The 14,891-nt window shown below is 45.0% G+C and overlaps 1 long non-coding RNA gene across 1 annotated transcript; it reads left to right on the top strand.

Moving 5' to 3' along the window:
- The first annotated feature begins 11,634 nt into the window (after nucleotides 1–11,634).
- LOC137091203 (uncharacterized) lies at nucleotides 11,635–13,067 on the top strand. The gene is made up of 2 exons (XR_010908045.1): nucleotides 11,635–12,553; nucleotides 12,663–13,067. It is a non-coding gene; the product is annotated as an uncharacterized lncRNA (long non-coding RNA).
- Nucleotides 13,068–14,891: the final 1,824 nt, after the last annotated feature.

Genomic DNA, 14,891 nt, shown 5'->3' on the forward strand with positions numbered 1-14,891 from the left:
TCCGAAGCTCGAATGCACACAGCCTGAGGAGAACATGCCACTTGAGCCAGATAGAGAACAAGGAACGACAAACCAAATGGGAACCTCACTGGAGAGAGAGGACAGTTTTGTTGAGGATATGTCTTTGGAGGAACCCGCCCCCTTGCTTGTTTCAAGTGGTGAGACGCTTCAGCGGCCCAGACGACAGCACAGACGGCCGAGAGTTTTCACGTATGATAAGCTTGGATCACCAACCTGCCAAAACATTAGGACATTACAAAAACAAAATTGGAGGGTTCCGTGGACATACATCGTACAGCCACATCACTTCCAATACTTATGTTACTAAGCGCATGAAAGATAGAAGCTGAACTGAGTAAATGCATACACATTACACTCAAAATGGACTGTTCAGCACAGAATACACATTCAAATGGACTGTTGAACATAAGGTGGACTGTGGTTACACCCTACACTCACATTCATATGACACTGTTGCAGTGAATCACACCACACTCGTGGACCTTTGTTAAAGGGGAGTGTAAGTTACTTGACCATGTTGCACAAACAGAACTGTTAACAAGGCAGTCATGTGCCTAAGTGGACATGAAATAAATATCAAAACAGGGAACAAAGACATTCAAAGATATTGGCTTACCTGTGTTTGAAGGAATGTATGAAAAGAGTTCCAGTCTGTAATTTTGCACTATATAAGATACGATGTAGCATAAGTGTTGATCTGAAATAACCGTGCATTGTGTGTTGATTCATAGAGTATGGTTTAAACGTTTTCTATTTTTATTTGTATTTGCACTAAAGGTCAAAGGGTTACATTCGGATGTTGGGGACAACATCTATTTTGAGGGGGAGTATGTGACAAGTGTTCCTAATTAATTTAAGTTACAATCAGTTTACTATAGTCTGTTAAATTAATGATTATATTAGAATACGTTTTAAGGTTGTCACTGTTAAAAAAAAAATATAGACGAGTAATATTGAGAAGTGGAATGTAGATAATGCTGATCCTTCTATTGGTTGAGTATTCGTCGATCTATTGGTAATGCCTCAGGGCTTCTGTAGGGGGATTGCATGCGCTCGCTTCTCTTCCTCATTCAATACAGACGAGTTAAGGCGAGAGCTGCGTCATGTGTGTTTTCTAAACCTTCTCCCGTTATTTTTCCCCTTTTAAGGTATTTACCAATCACAAAGCAATGTAGATAGTAACATATGTTTATAATACATTTCGTTATGGTATTATGGTTTTATATGGGTAAAATATACATTTTTGCATTGTTTAAAGAGTTTCGTGCTAACTGCAAAGATGTATAACTTTATGCTAGCATTTGGAGACCTCGTGGCTCCATCGTGACCAGGTCTCGACATACAGTATTGTTCAAAATAATAGCAGTACAATGTGACTAACCAGAATAATCAAGGTTTTTAGTATATTTTTTATTGCTACGTGGCAAACAAGTTACCAGTAGGTTCAGTAGATTGTCAGAAAACAAACAAGACCCAGCATTCATGATATGCACGCTCTTAAGGCTGTGCAATTGGGCAATTAGTTAAAAGGGGTGTGTTCAAAAAAATAGCAGTGTCTACCTTTGACTGTACAAACTCAAAACTATTTTGTACAAACATTTTTTTTTTCTGGGATTTAGCAATCCTGTGAATCACTAAACTAATATTTAGTTGTATGACCACAGTTTTTTAAAACTGCTTGACATCTGTGTGGCATGGAGTCAACCAACTTGTGGCACCTCTCAGCTGTTATTCCACTCCATGATTCTTTAACAACATTCCACAATTCAGTCACATTTCTTGGTTTTGCTTCAGAAACAGCATTTTTGATATCACCCCACAAGTTCTCAATTGGATTAAGGTCTGGAGATTGGGCTGGCCACTCCATAACATTAATTTTGTTGGTTTGGAACCAAGACTTTGCCCGTTTACTAGTGTGTTTTGGGTCATTGTCTTGTTGAAACAACCATTTCAAGGGCATGTCCTCTTCAGCATAGGGCAACATGACCTTGTGGCAGGAGGGGCGAGGGTTCGCGAGGTCTGTAGTGGGAGAGAGGAGGCGGAGCCGAGCGGTGAGTAAGTAGGTCAAGTGCAGATCACTAACACCTGTGTCTGTTTGCAGTAATTGGCGTGGAGAGACCGCATTTAAACCCCAGCAGTACAGAGAGAGAGGGAGAGAGACCTGGACTGGGACTTTGCGTGCACAGCAGAGAAACTGAGAGAAACTGAGAGGAACTGAGAGAAACTGAGAAAGAAAGTCAATTAAAGAAGGAGCGATCCATATCGTGGAGGAAATGAAGTTTCGCAAGTTCTGCCAGGAAGACTCAATCGTTACGTCACTAATTACCTTCTCATCTATCCAATCACATCCTTTACCAGAGCATATAAAGGTTGTACTTACTCATGTTTGAGTTTGCAGATACTACCGCTTCAGCATGCTGCGCACATGCTGACGCCGACAGTTAGTTGACGGTCTCGTCTTGTCATGGTTGATCAATGGGCCTTATATAAAGTAACAATTCGCAATACAGTAGCGTTTAAGTCCTCGTCAGCAATCATTTCCTTGGGCTGTCGCGGCAATAGACGCTTGTTCCTTTCTAAGGAGAGCAACTTGCGTTCTGATTCAGACAATCACATTCACGGAAGTCTATCTGTGCATGTTATCTAAAGATACGTCTGCGCTCTTCATCACCATTCTGGCGTCCTACATCAACATTCATCGCTGGGATATGGTTATGTATTTTCAAAGACGATCTGGTGTAGTATCGCTCTCTTTCTCATTGTTGCAAGCATGCATTTCAGACGCACACGCATAGGACGCAGCCCCTGCTCGCACAACGCGATCAGTCCTGTTGTGGCTTGTTTGTGTGTAAACTGACCATTTAATGCCTCGAAAACACTACGCACAGTCTATCATTAATTATTGTTAGCTGAACAGAACAGATGGTACTGTATATCCCCTATCAGTCTCCCCACGAATGCGTGGCAATCTCACGGGGTTTAAAGTAACATGCACCTATTTTATCCGGGCTTCAGGACGAACTAAAGCAAGCCGAATCACGGATCGACTCATCATTACGAGATTGCTGAGGTAAATTAACACGTTAATGTGCTCTGAGTAGTTCTTAAAAGTACAGCCCCGACATCACTGGATATTCCATCTAACGTTACTTCAGTTCTCGCAAGCAGTAAGTGGCATACAACATACAATTTAAACTGATAAAATACTGTCAAGTTCATTTGGGCTGTCATCCTGGCGTTCATGCAGACATGTTTTGCTCAAATTTTCAAGGGTGTTGTTGAGAACATCTTGCATTATTTACACTGCTTTCTTCTTATGAGGAAGAAACATAGCGAATGTGCTCCTCAAAGATGCTCTTTATTGCTTTATAAACGTATGCATAAATTAACCTCTTAAGGTCCGCGAGGATGTGGTTGTGCTGAAGCTCTCTTTGCTTGAATTAGCTCAAAATTATCAGATGTAAGTAATTACCTTGACAAACTATACATCACTGCAAGATCTAAGACTAAAGTTTATTTTTAATTTCACCTCGGTTTTATTCTCAACTTATAGCGTTAATATGTGGCAGGAGTTATGACTGCGATGATCGGCGTCAATACCTTGTAATGCGCGGCGTCATGAGGATCCCGACAAAACATCCCTCAGGGCTTCTAGTTCAAATGCGTGCAGATGTGGAGAAATATCACTAGATTATCTTATGTCTGAGTCAATTTTTACAGAGGAGTTATATTTATTCAATCTTATCCAAAAATCTGTGCTTCCATCATTGAGTGATGTTGTACTATGTTTTTAGCTCATACTGGCAGCTGGAGGGTGCTGGCAAGCTGTACTACTGAACATTTAGTCATATATGACATATGAAGAACAGACAAACATGCAACATTCCAGGAACTCCCTGGCATAAACAAACCTTGCAGAGATCGCTATGCAGATAGACACGTTCGAAGACAACAAACTCACAATCGCGACAATATATGGTTGGTCTGTTTTCTTTATGCCATGTTGGGTGTTTCAGTAATATATTATTTATAATGCAATGTTATTCAAATAGCTTTCATCAGCTGCATCAGTACATTTTCTGTCAGATGCACTAGGACACAGTGCTTCAATTAGAATAAAACGCATACGTGTATTCTCGCTTGCATTTACAGCGCAAAAGCCAGTTAAGGTTCACATCAAAACAAGGTTCAACTGGTTATTAGATAGCAACACTAATTTTCTTCTGTGCACAAATTAACCGTCTTTAAAATGATAGCATCCCGTATAGCAATTAAACCACAGCGCAGAATCATAATTATCATATCTTTATGAATTTAGTAAGTGAGTGGAGGGTGCTCCCTTTATAAAATGCACGAACTGTCAATGCTTAATTGCAGCTAAAATCCTTCTCCAATGTAAAATGTTTGTATAATCTGACCACACCGCGGTTCGAATCTATTCTACATCGGTTGAACGTGTTCCCTCGCAGGCAAAATTAGCAGTTAGTGAATTATCAAATAACTATTAAAGACATGTCAGCAAAGGAAAAACTTTTCAGGATCGCAATATTTTGTCTCAATTGCACAGTACGAACCCGGATTTGGGTTTCTATGGCCCTGTCCCAAACGGCACACTCACGTGTACTTTTAGTCTTGTGGCCCTACAATGGCCATCTCGTGCGCGTGTCCGTTGGGTCCGCGGTGCCGTAGCGTGTTCCATTCGTCATTTAAGCTTAAGCGAAGGGTGCTCGTGAGCGCCCCCTTTGCGTCTGCTATGCGGCCTGGATGCGCCCTTCAGCTGAGCCCTCAAGTTTGCGAGCTATGCAGAGGATTTCTACCCGGCAGTCAAAGCGACATTACGCAGCGAAAGTGCGGACTCAGAGGAAGACCGTGAGGGTTTAGGGTGCCATTCGGGATAGGGCCAAAGATGATTATTGTATTGATCGTTCTCATAGGTTTTACAGGGTCAAGCAGCTAGCTATAGCCATTAGCTAGGAAAGTGCCATCATATAATTATGCACTTATTTTCTGCAAGGGCATATCTTGAGGTCCTCAATAGTTTGTATATTTTGATCTAATTCTTTCACTCATCGGTCATGCTGTTCAGGTTTCTCTCTTGTGGGTTCCCTCAACAGGTTCTGATGGCTACTTTATCAAGCCGTAAGTGGAAGTCACACCAATGGTTGCAACTCCTCCAACTGCAGATACAAAGAACTATGGTTCTCCAACTCGTATTTGAATAGGACATTCTCTTAGATGAGGTCGCTACAAATGCAGCTCAAACATGCAGAGTCTGCTTCCTCTATCATGGTGTTGTGTACATCGACGCCATCAGCATTATAGTACAAGCAAGTACTGATGCAAATTGCTCAAACACTCCAACGTCAAGTAATACTTATCATGCAATCACAGGTGGTGGTATGCTTCTCGAATTACTACTTCCCACTGATCCTGTTTTCATTAGTATCTATAAGCTTCATGAATTTCTCTGTGGTCTAACATGGTCTCTGTGCAGGTGGCCTATCATAGCCTTCATCTCTACTTTGCCTTTTCACCATGAGATTATGGTTGTTTAGTTGTGTGGCTTTGTTCCTGTAAAGGTATTCTCCAAGCCCCTGCGCAAGAGGGCCCTCTGACTTGCGGCGCAGCACTGCTGCCGATCGCGGCTGTCCCGCTCTGAGAAACTGCACAGGCAATTATCACAGCCTCTGCCAAATTGCGTGCAATATAGCGAATTATTGTGCAGCCCTACTCAAGATGGCTTTCTTCAGCACTTTAAACCTATAGTATGCTAAACCTTCAGGTAATTCTAAGATTAGCCATGTGTCGTAATAAGCATCAGATAAGTTACATTTTATTATCAAAGTCCTTTAATTAAATATTATATGGTAAGTATTCTTCCCTTACATCCATGATCTTTTATCTTAATGTTTGGCTAAGGTTTATATTTTCACAATGGCGCTCCTCTCTCTCAGGCCGGGTTTTAGACCCACACCTCTCATCTGTCCTTATAAGTTGCAGTCTTTCCTCCATACCAGACATTCTTTAGGATCGGGGCAGTCACTCCAGCAGCCGAGTGCGGCATCTCTACAGCAGCCATCAAAATCCTGGGCAGATGGTCTTCTTTTGCTTTCAAGTCTGTATGAAAACTGATTCAAAAATCATCCTCGAAGCTCAGCAAGCTCTCCAATAATGGTAAATTCCTATTTAACTACTGGTGGTGGTGTTCCGAGCCGAATTGGCAGGATGTTATGTTTCAGTGGTCTTACACTATATTAAAGATAGTCTGTGGTACATATGTCCTATCAAAAGATGGTTCGTGGCCATGTGTCCTATCAGAAGTTGGCCGTTGGACATGCGTCCTGTCAAAAGATGGTTGTGGCCATGCGTCCTATCAGATGTTGGCTGTTGGACATGCGTCCTATCAAAAAATGGCTGCGGCCCACGTGTCCTATCAAAAGGTGGCCCATGTGTCCTATCAAAAGATGGCCTGTGGCCCATGTGTCCTATCAAAAGATGGCCTGTGGCCCATGTGTCCGATCAAAAGATGGCCTGTGGCCCATGTGTCAGATCAAAAGACGGCCTGTGGCCCATGTGTCCGATCAAAAGATGGCCCGTGGCCCATGTGTTCTATCAAAAGATGGCCTCCGGGCTATATTCAGTATGTCACGGTAGCTGTGAATCTGGCGTCGGGGAATACGCTTGCCGGCGGTTTCGAATCTTAACCCAAAATAGTATATGGTCTAAAATCTAATTGCTTTTCTCTTTCTCTCCATTAGGAACTTCAGGAATAAGGACCCGTGAGTATACTTCATAAACCGTTCTTTGGGGGTGGGCCCCGTTCACGGTGGATCCTCCTTCCACCTATCTTTGGGGGTGAGCTGCGCCCCTGCCTCTGTATTCAGGCAGGATACGCAGATTCCGTACCCTCGGAATGCGAATTACAAATGGGGCCTACGCCAAAGAACTTGATTGCTTGCTGAGCTCCTAAAAAAATGTTATTGTTACAGCATTAATTCTTCCGAGTCTTTCTGGCAGAAATGAAGTTAGTGCAAGTTCTGCCAGGAAGACTCAATTGTTACGTCACTAATTACCTTCTCATCTATCCAATCACATCCTTTACCGGAGCATATAAAGGTTGTACTTACTCATGTTTGAGTTTGCAGATACTACCGCTTCAGCACCACCATCCTCCCCACCACCGCCAAGTTGGGACCTTTCCTCCATCCCCCCCTACACAACCAGCCAGGCTTTCATATGATCCTCAACACCACCAGACGGGATCTCCCCTCTACCCTGAAGACTTCAGGATGTCTCTCCCTCCATCCACCCCAACACCACCAGATGGCCCCCTTTCGTTCTTCGTGGGGGTGAGCTGCGCCCCTGCCTCTGTATTCAGGCAGGATACGCAGATTCCGTACCCTCGGAATGCGAATTACAAATGGGGCCTACGCCAAAGAACTTGATTGCTTGCTGAGCTCCTAAATAAATGTTATTGTTACAGCATTAATTCTTCCGAGTCTTTCTGGCAGAACGAGTTTTGCACACACACACACACATGTGTGACCGTTATTTGTTTTTGAACAAGACTGAATAAAGAGAGCGAGTCCCAGTCAAAGCCGACCCCATCTTCTTCCTTCACACACCCACGAACATTCATTACACTGGTGCCGAAACCCGGGAAGGAAGAAGATTGCCGCCGCCATGCAGACCCCGCCGAAGACGCCATTTGCGGACATCGTCCAGTCGCTCGCCGGTCTTCACCAGGAGCAACATCAAAACCTGCTGGCCGTGAGGGAGGACCACGAAAAGTGCTTTGAAGTCCTCCTTCGCGCTCAGCATGAAGACCGGGAGCTGTTCCGGAGCTGGATCGACCGGGAGATTCGGGCCACCCCCCCCTGCTACATCCGATTCGCCGACCCTGTTCCAGCTCTCAAAGACGGGGCCTGAGGATGACTCGGAGGCATTCATTGACCTCTTTGAGAGGTCCGCCGAGTCCAGGGGATGGCCCCGCTCGGACTGGCCTATGCGGCTCCTGCCATTGCTGTCCGGGGAGGCGCAGGTAGCCGCCCACCAACTGCCAGTCCGGAATCTCCTGGTCTATGACGACCTGAAACGCGCCATTCTACAGCGGGTCAGCCGGAGTCCGGAACAACATCGACAGCGGTTCCGGACCCTGACCCTTGACGACTCCGGCCGGCCCTTCGCCTTCGCGCACCAGCTCCGGGACTCCTGCCGCAAGTGGCTGATGGCAGGTGGAAGCGACGTCGATGGCATCATAGATCGAGTGGTACTGGAGCAGTTCATCGCGCGGCTTCCCAAACAGACCGCGCAATGGGTCCAGTGCCACCGCCCGACGTCGCTGAACCAGGCCATCCAATTGGTGGAGGATCAGCTGGTGGCGTGCCTCGGGGTCGGCGAACACTTACCATCTGCTTCTCTCTCTCTCTCTCCTGCTAACAATCCCCCTCTCTCTCGCCCTATCCCTTTTCCAGGTCTCGCGGGGGAGTGCCGCCCTAACCGGCCCCAAGGTGGCGGACGGGTGGATCTGGGGAGCCTTGGCCACCTCCCCGCCCGGCACCGAGGGGAGGGGCGACAGCGGCGGACACTGTCTCTTCTCCCTCCAATCCCGCTCTCTCTCCACGCCAATCTATCGACCTGCTTCCGGCCACTAGGGCGGCGGTGAGGTCTGGGCCGGCTTGTTGGCGCTGCGGGGATCCGGGACATTTCATTGATCAGTGCCCCATCATGGAGGTGGGCGCGCTGGTCCGGGTCCCCGACGCGCCGCAAGCTGCCCTCGATCAAGCTGGATTGTACCTAATACCTGTGAGTATCAACGGGGGTACTTATCAGGCTTTGGTGGATTCAGGTTGTAACCAGACCTCCATCCACCAAAGCCTGATACAACCCAAGGCATTGGGTAACAGCCGCACGGTTACGGTGAGGTGTGTACACGGGGAAGTGGTGAAGTATCCTTTAGTGCCGGTCGTTATTCAATTTCGGGGACAAAAGCATAGTGTGGAGGCTGCAGTTAACCCGCATCTCCAGCATCCGTTGATTCTGGGAACCAATTGGCCAGCATTCCATAAATTATTAGGGCACTTATGTGCGGATGCCTCTTGGGGGAAAGATATGCAGCGGAGGGAGGCGGTCGCTCAGTTGGGAGAGGTGGATTCGGGACCTCGGGAAGCTGTTTCAGCGGAACAGAGTGGTCTGGAGATTGCTCCTCTCACAGATCGCGATGACTTTCCCCTGGAACAGTCCCAAGATGAATCGCTGAAAAATGCATTTGAGCAGGTCCGTTCCATCGATGGCCACCTCCTCCAACCGGGACAACCGCTCACCTATCCGAATTTTGCAGTTTTGAAAGATAGGTTGTATCGGGAGACCCAAGATACCCAGACAAAAATGGATACAACCCAGTTGTTAATACCTAAAAGCCGTCGGGACATGCTATTCCAGGCGGCTCATTGTAATCCGATGGCAGGGCATTTAGGACAAAAAGCAACACTTAACCGTCTAATGGCCCGCTTCTTTTGGCCGGGCATTCACGAGAACGTGCGCAGGTGGTGCGCGTCTTGTCGTGAATGTCAGTTGGTGAATCCACCGGCCACCCCAAAAGCACCATTGTGCCCCCTTCCACTAGTGCAGGTCCCCTTCGAAAGAATTGGTATGGACCTCGTCGGGCCATTAGAACGATCTGCACGAGGGCATCGCTTTGCATTGGTCCTAGTGGACTATGCAACGCGATACCCGGAAGCAGTGCCCCTCCGCACTATTTCGGCGAAGAGTGTGGCGGCCGCACTGTTTTCTTTAATCTCCCGGGTGGGAATCCCGAAAGAGATTCTCACCGACCAAGGCACGGCGTTCATGTCACGGACGGTCCGCGAACTATACGAATTATTGGGCATTAAATCGATTCGCACCAGCGTCTACCACCCACAAACAGATGGTCTGGTGGAACGGTTTAATCGCACGTTGAAGACCATGATTCGTAAGTTCGTTCACGAGGACGCAAAAAATTGGGATAAGTGGCTAGAACCTCTGTTGTTTGCTGTACGCGAGGTCCCGCAAGCCTCCACGGGGTTTTCCCCCTTCAAGCTTCTCTATGGGCGCCAGCCTCGGGGGGTGCTGGATGTCCTTAGAGAGGCTTGGGAGGATGGACCTTCCGCGGCAAAAAATGAAATTCAGTATGTCCTGGACCTGAGAACAAAACTCCACACGTTGGGGCGGCCATCAATGGAGAATTTGTTACAGGCCCAGGACAGACAAAGGCAGCTGTACAACAGGGGAGCTAGGTTACGTCAATTCGCACCGGGAGATAAAGTCTTGGTATTACTCCCCACTTCCAGTTCAAAATTACTCGCGAAGTGGCAAGGGCCTTTTGAGGTTACACGGCGAGTGGGAGACCTCAACTATGAGGTGGTACGATCCGATAGGGACGGGGCACGTCAAATTTCACTGCATGAAAAGTGGGATTTTCGTCAGTAAGCGGCACTGTAGATTGTCGTGGAAGATCAGGTTTACGACTGTACACGGCAGTTTGCAGGCGACACCGAAAACTGCCGTGAATTGTCAGAAATTGACGTGGGCCTTGCTTGGCAGTTGTCCCCCCCAAGACCCCCCTTCCCTTAACTCCAGGGGAGGCTTTAACATGTAAATGAACATGCTGTGAGCTATACAAATGCAAATCAGGGTAGCAGGAGTTTTAACCCATGTGACATTTTTCTAAAAGGTATTAACTTCCTTCTAAGAAAATCTCTTAGATAGATCAGGCTCAGTATAGCCTAATTGTAAAATCTTAAACTTAAGCTTGAATTTATATATTTGATGAAAGTATTCTAGATTATTTATTGTGTGTCATTTGCCATCAGTCCCCGTGAATTCAGTGCGACTCTCAATTTTGACCAATCACCGCAACTTTTACCAATTCATTGCGGTCTCCTGCTAATAAGCGGCGTCATACATCAGAAAACTTTATATATCATATATCATTGCCTGTCAAAATTAACGTGTTAACGCAAATTAATTTTAACGGCACTACATATATATATATATATATATATATATATATATATATATATATATATATGTGTGTGTGTGTGTGTGTGTGTGTGTGTGTATATATATATATATATATATATATATATATATATATATATATATATATATATATATATATATATATATATATATATATATATAAATATACACATATATACATACAGGGGCTGACATTAACTTTTTTGCTCACTGGCCACCGTGGCTAGTGGTTTTCCAAAGTTACTAGCCACTCAGCATTTTCACTGGCCACAATTTTGCTGTTTGGAAATTATATTGTATATGTTTAAAGTTGACTTTGGTATATATAAATTACTTGATTTTGAATCATTTTACTTTATTTAGAAGATTTAAAACCCTTTCAAACTTTCAAATGCAGAATGACCCCCCAAATCTTGTATATCAGCTGGGATGTGCAGGTGGGCAATATAATAGATTATAATAGAATATAATAGGCTAATATGAGAAAGGTAATATGACAGGCTATGAGTTATTTTAGTTAGGATATATATATATATATATATATATATATATATATATATATATATATATATATATATATATATATATATAATTTAAAAAATACCCTAAGCAAATTACAAAAACAATAGTTATTAAAAATAAAATAAAAATTCCGATACTAATACGACACAATGTAATTTATTGAATGTAATTGTCATTGGATACGACTTTCATCGAAAAGAATGTAACAAAATGTGGGCGTGGTCTGTGTTGTGAAATGAAACCACATTAAAAATTCCCTTAAACTGCGTTTGAAACATACAGCAAAGCAGCGACAGAGGAAAACACAGAGCCTGATATTATGCAAACATTTACCAATAATGTGGAAAGCGTTTTAAATCTGTTCAGTGGAAAATCCGCTGTGACGAATCTGTCCTCGTCTAACATCTGCTGTAAATCCAGGTAAAACTAGCTGCGTGCACGCGCCCGTCCCCAGATAACATGATCCCCAGTTGATCCGTAACACCGGCGGGAAGAAACAGCTGAATGCAATCAGTGGGCTATCTCGTCAGCTTGCTGCCGATTTTAACGAGCAGTTCACTTTAGTAATCTCCAGGTTGCTGTCCATAGATGATAGGTTGCTTGCTTTGGAGTCGAAAAACTGTGTGGAAGATACTAACTTTAAGAAGAGAAGACGAGTGCCTAAGAGAAGACCAGTCCTAAGATTGCGGTAAGACTGTTATCTAAGCTAAAGTAACCTAAAGCAAAGCTTTTTAAGTAGCACAAGCTGAAATTAGCCTTGTAAAAGAACAAATGTAAGTTGCTTTATAAAAGTGTTTTCTTTTTCTGGTCATTTTACAGGAAGCAGTACGCCGTCTTCACAACTTCGTCATAACACTCATTTAATTGTTTTCCAGCTGCATGTAAGACAGAGACAGTACGCAGGAGCTTCAGGTACAAACATCCACTTCTTGCATCGCAAGCAGAAGCTGTGAAGAGTTCAGCTCGGAGTCGATTGAGAAGAAAGAGGGTAAGATTTATTAGATTAGATCCGTTTTTGGTCAGTGTGACTATTTTTCAGGTGCATTTTACGCAGTACACCGCGCAATACTGATTGTCTTTATTGTTTGTTTTTACAGCTGCTACAAGCAAGAAAGAGTGTGTTAGCTGAGGATGAGGTGGGCCTTTGGAAGTGCGCTACCATAGACCTGATGTCTGATGAGGAAGACGGCATCGTTGGCGCGGTGTCTGGATGGACTGTTTGACCAGCCAGGAGCTCGCCGAGCTCTGTGCCACGCTGCAATCGAGATTAGAGGCGATTCCAAAGAACAGGGCAACGCACGACAGACGTCTGAAAAATGGACTGAAATCAGACAGAATGGCGCTAGTTACCTACAGCTCTGAAGCGGAAAACAGAGACTTCATGGTGCTGTAGGATTTTGGGCTTCTCGTGAGCTTCCTATTGTTGTGTGGGCAGATCTCAAACGTTTTGCATTTGGTTGTGTGTTTGTGTTTGTTCTAATAAAGCTCTTTCTTTGAATAAACTGCACGTCCCTGGCATATTTTCCTTTCCTCAATAAATGAATGTCCTTGATGGTTATAATAGCGTAGTCCATAGGATAACAATGACATGAATATAAAACATAATAGCATATCACATGAATATGAATATATACAATTAAAAAATAATATGCAAATCATAATTTTATATATATGTGTGTAAAATTATTATAATTTGGGGGTTTAAATTTATTAATTTATTACCCAGGTTGACCAATAGTAACAGATCTGCCAACCAATCACGAGTGATATTTCTTGTTTCAATGTAGTAGTTTCAACCAATACTGAGTGAGGAAATTTAAGCCATTCCGGCAAGGTGCCGCCCAGAGCTGCTATTCATATGCTAATTAGAGCCATTAGCGCCGGCGCCAGCATGCCTCCGCAAGCTCCACATACGTCATGGTTCGTTTCCGTCAATATGTGGCACAGACGAACGCGACGTTCACAGGCTGTAAACTGACGTTAATTGTCGAAAATCAGGGAGATTTCCGGCCGTTTACGGGGACGAAAATCCCACTTTTCATGCAGTGTTTACCACCTCAACTTGTTAAAAAAGTGGTCAGAGGCGGAGTCTGTGATGCTAGCGACGGTAGTTAGCGGAGAGGAGGATCTCGGGCCAGAAGCGGTTCAAAAACCTCAATCTTTCGTTCTGGCCCCGGGGGGGGATCACCTCTCACCCTCGCAGCTCACCGACATACGAACGTTACAGGCAGCTTTTGCGGACGTGTTCTCGCCCCTACCGGGTCGCACCGACCTCATTCAGCACCACGTTGAGACGGAGCCGGGCGTGGTCATTCGCAGCCGGCCGTATCGTTTGCCAGAACACAAGAAAAAAGTAGTTCAGGCAGAATTAGAGGCTATGTTGGATATGGGCGTAATAGAAGAGTCTAGCAGTGATTGGGCGAGCCCGATAGTTTTGGTTCCAAAGCCTGACGGCTCGGTCCGGTTCTGTGTAGACTACAGAAAGGTGAACGCGGTGTCAAAATTTGATGCGTACCCAATGCCGAGGATTGACGAACTGCTTGATCGGCTAGGAACCGCTCGCTTTTATTCGACACTGGATTTAACAAAGGGCTATTGGCAGATCCCCTTGTCTCCAATGTCTAAAGAAAAAAACGCTTTCACCACGCCGTTCGGATTACACCAATTCGTCACCCTTCCTTTCGGCTTGTTCGGGGCGCCCGCAACCTTCCAGCGTCTGATGGACAGAATTTTCCGGCCGCATGCTGCATATGCCGCTGCGTACTTGGATGATATCATCATCTACAGTACAGACTGGCAGCGACATATGCAGCATTTGCGGGCTGTCCTGAAGTCGCTGAGAAGGGCGGGGCTCACGGCAAACCCTAAGAAATGTGCGATTGGGCGGGTGGAAGTAAGATATCTGGGCTTCCACTTGGGTCATGGACAGGTGCGTCCCCAAATTGATAAGACGGCAGCGATTGCAACCTGTCCAAGGCCCAAGACCAAAAAGGAGGTTAGACAGTTCCTGGGGCTAGCGGGATATTACAGAAGGTTTGTGCCTTTTTTTTAACAGAGGGACTTTGCGGGGGATTCTTGAAAATAGATTAGCTTCACACAGACGTCTTCTAACTGTCACAGTACTTACAGGTAACTCCAGACTGTCTTTGATCATCCTGGAGGTGATCATTGGCTGAGCCTTTGCCATTCTGGTTATTCTTCTATCCATTTTGATGGTTGTCTTCCGTTTTCTTCCACGTCTCTCTGGTTTTGCTCTCCATTTTAAGGCATTGGAGATCATTTTAGCTGAACAGCCTATCATTTTTTGCACCTCTTTATAGGTTTTC

This window comes from Pseudorasbora parva, chromosome 2, assembly GCF_024679245.1.
Source record: "Pseudorasbora parva isolate DD20220531a chromosome 2, ASM2467924v1, whole genome shotgun sequence".
Taxonomy (NCBI): Eukaryota; Metazoa; Chordata; class Actinopteri; order Cypriniformes; family Gobionidae; genus Pseudorasbora; species Pseudorasbora parva.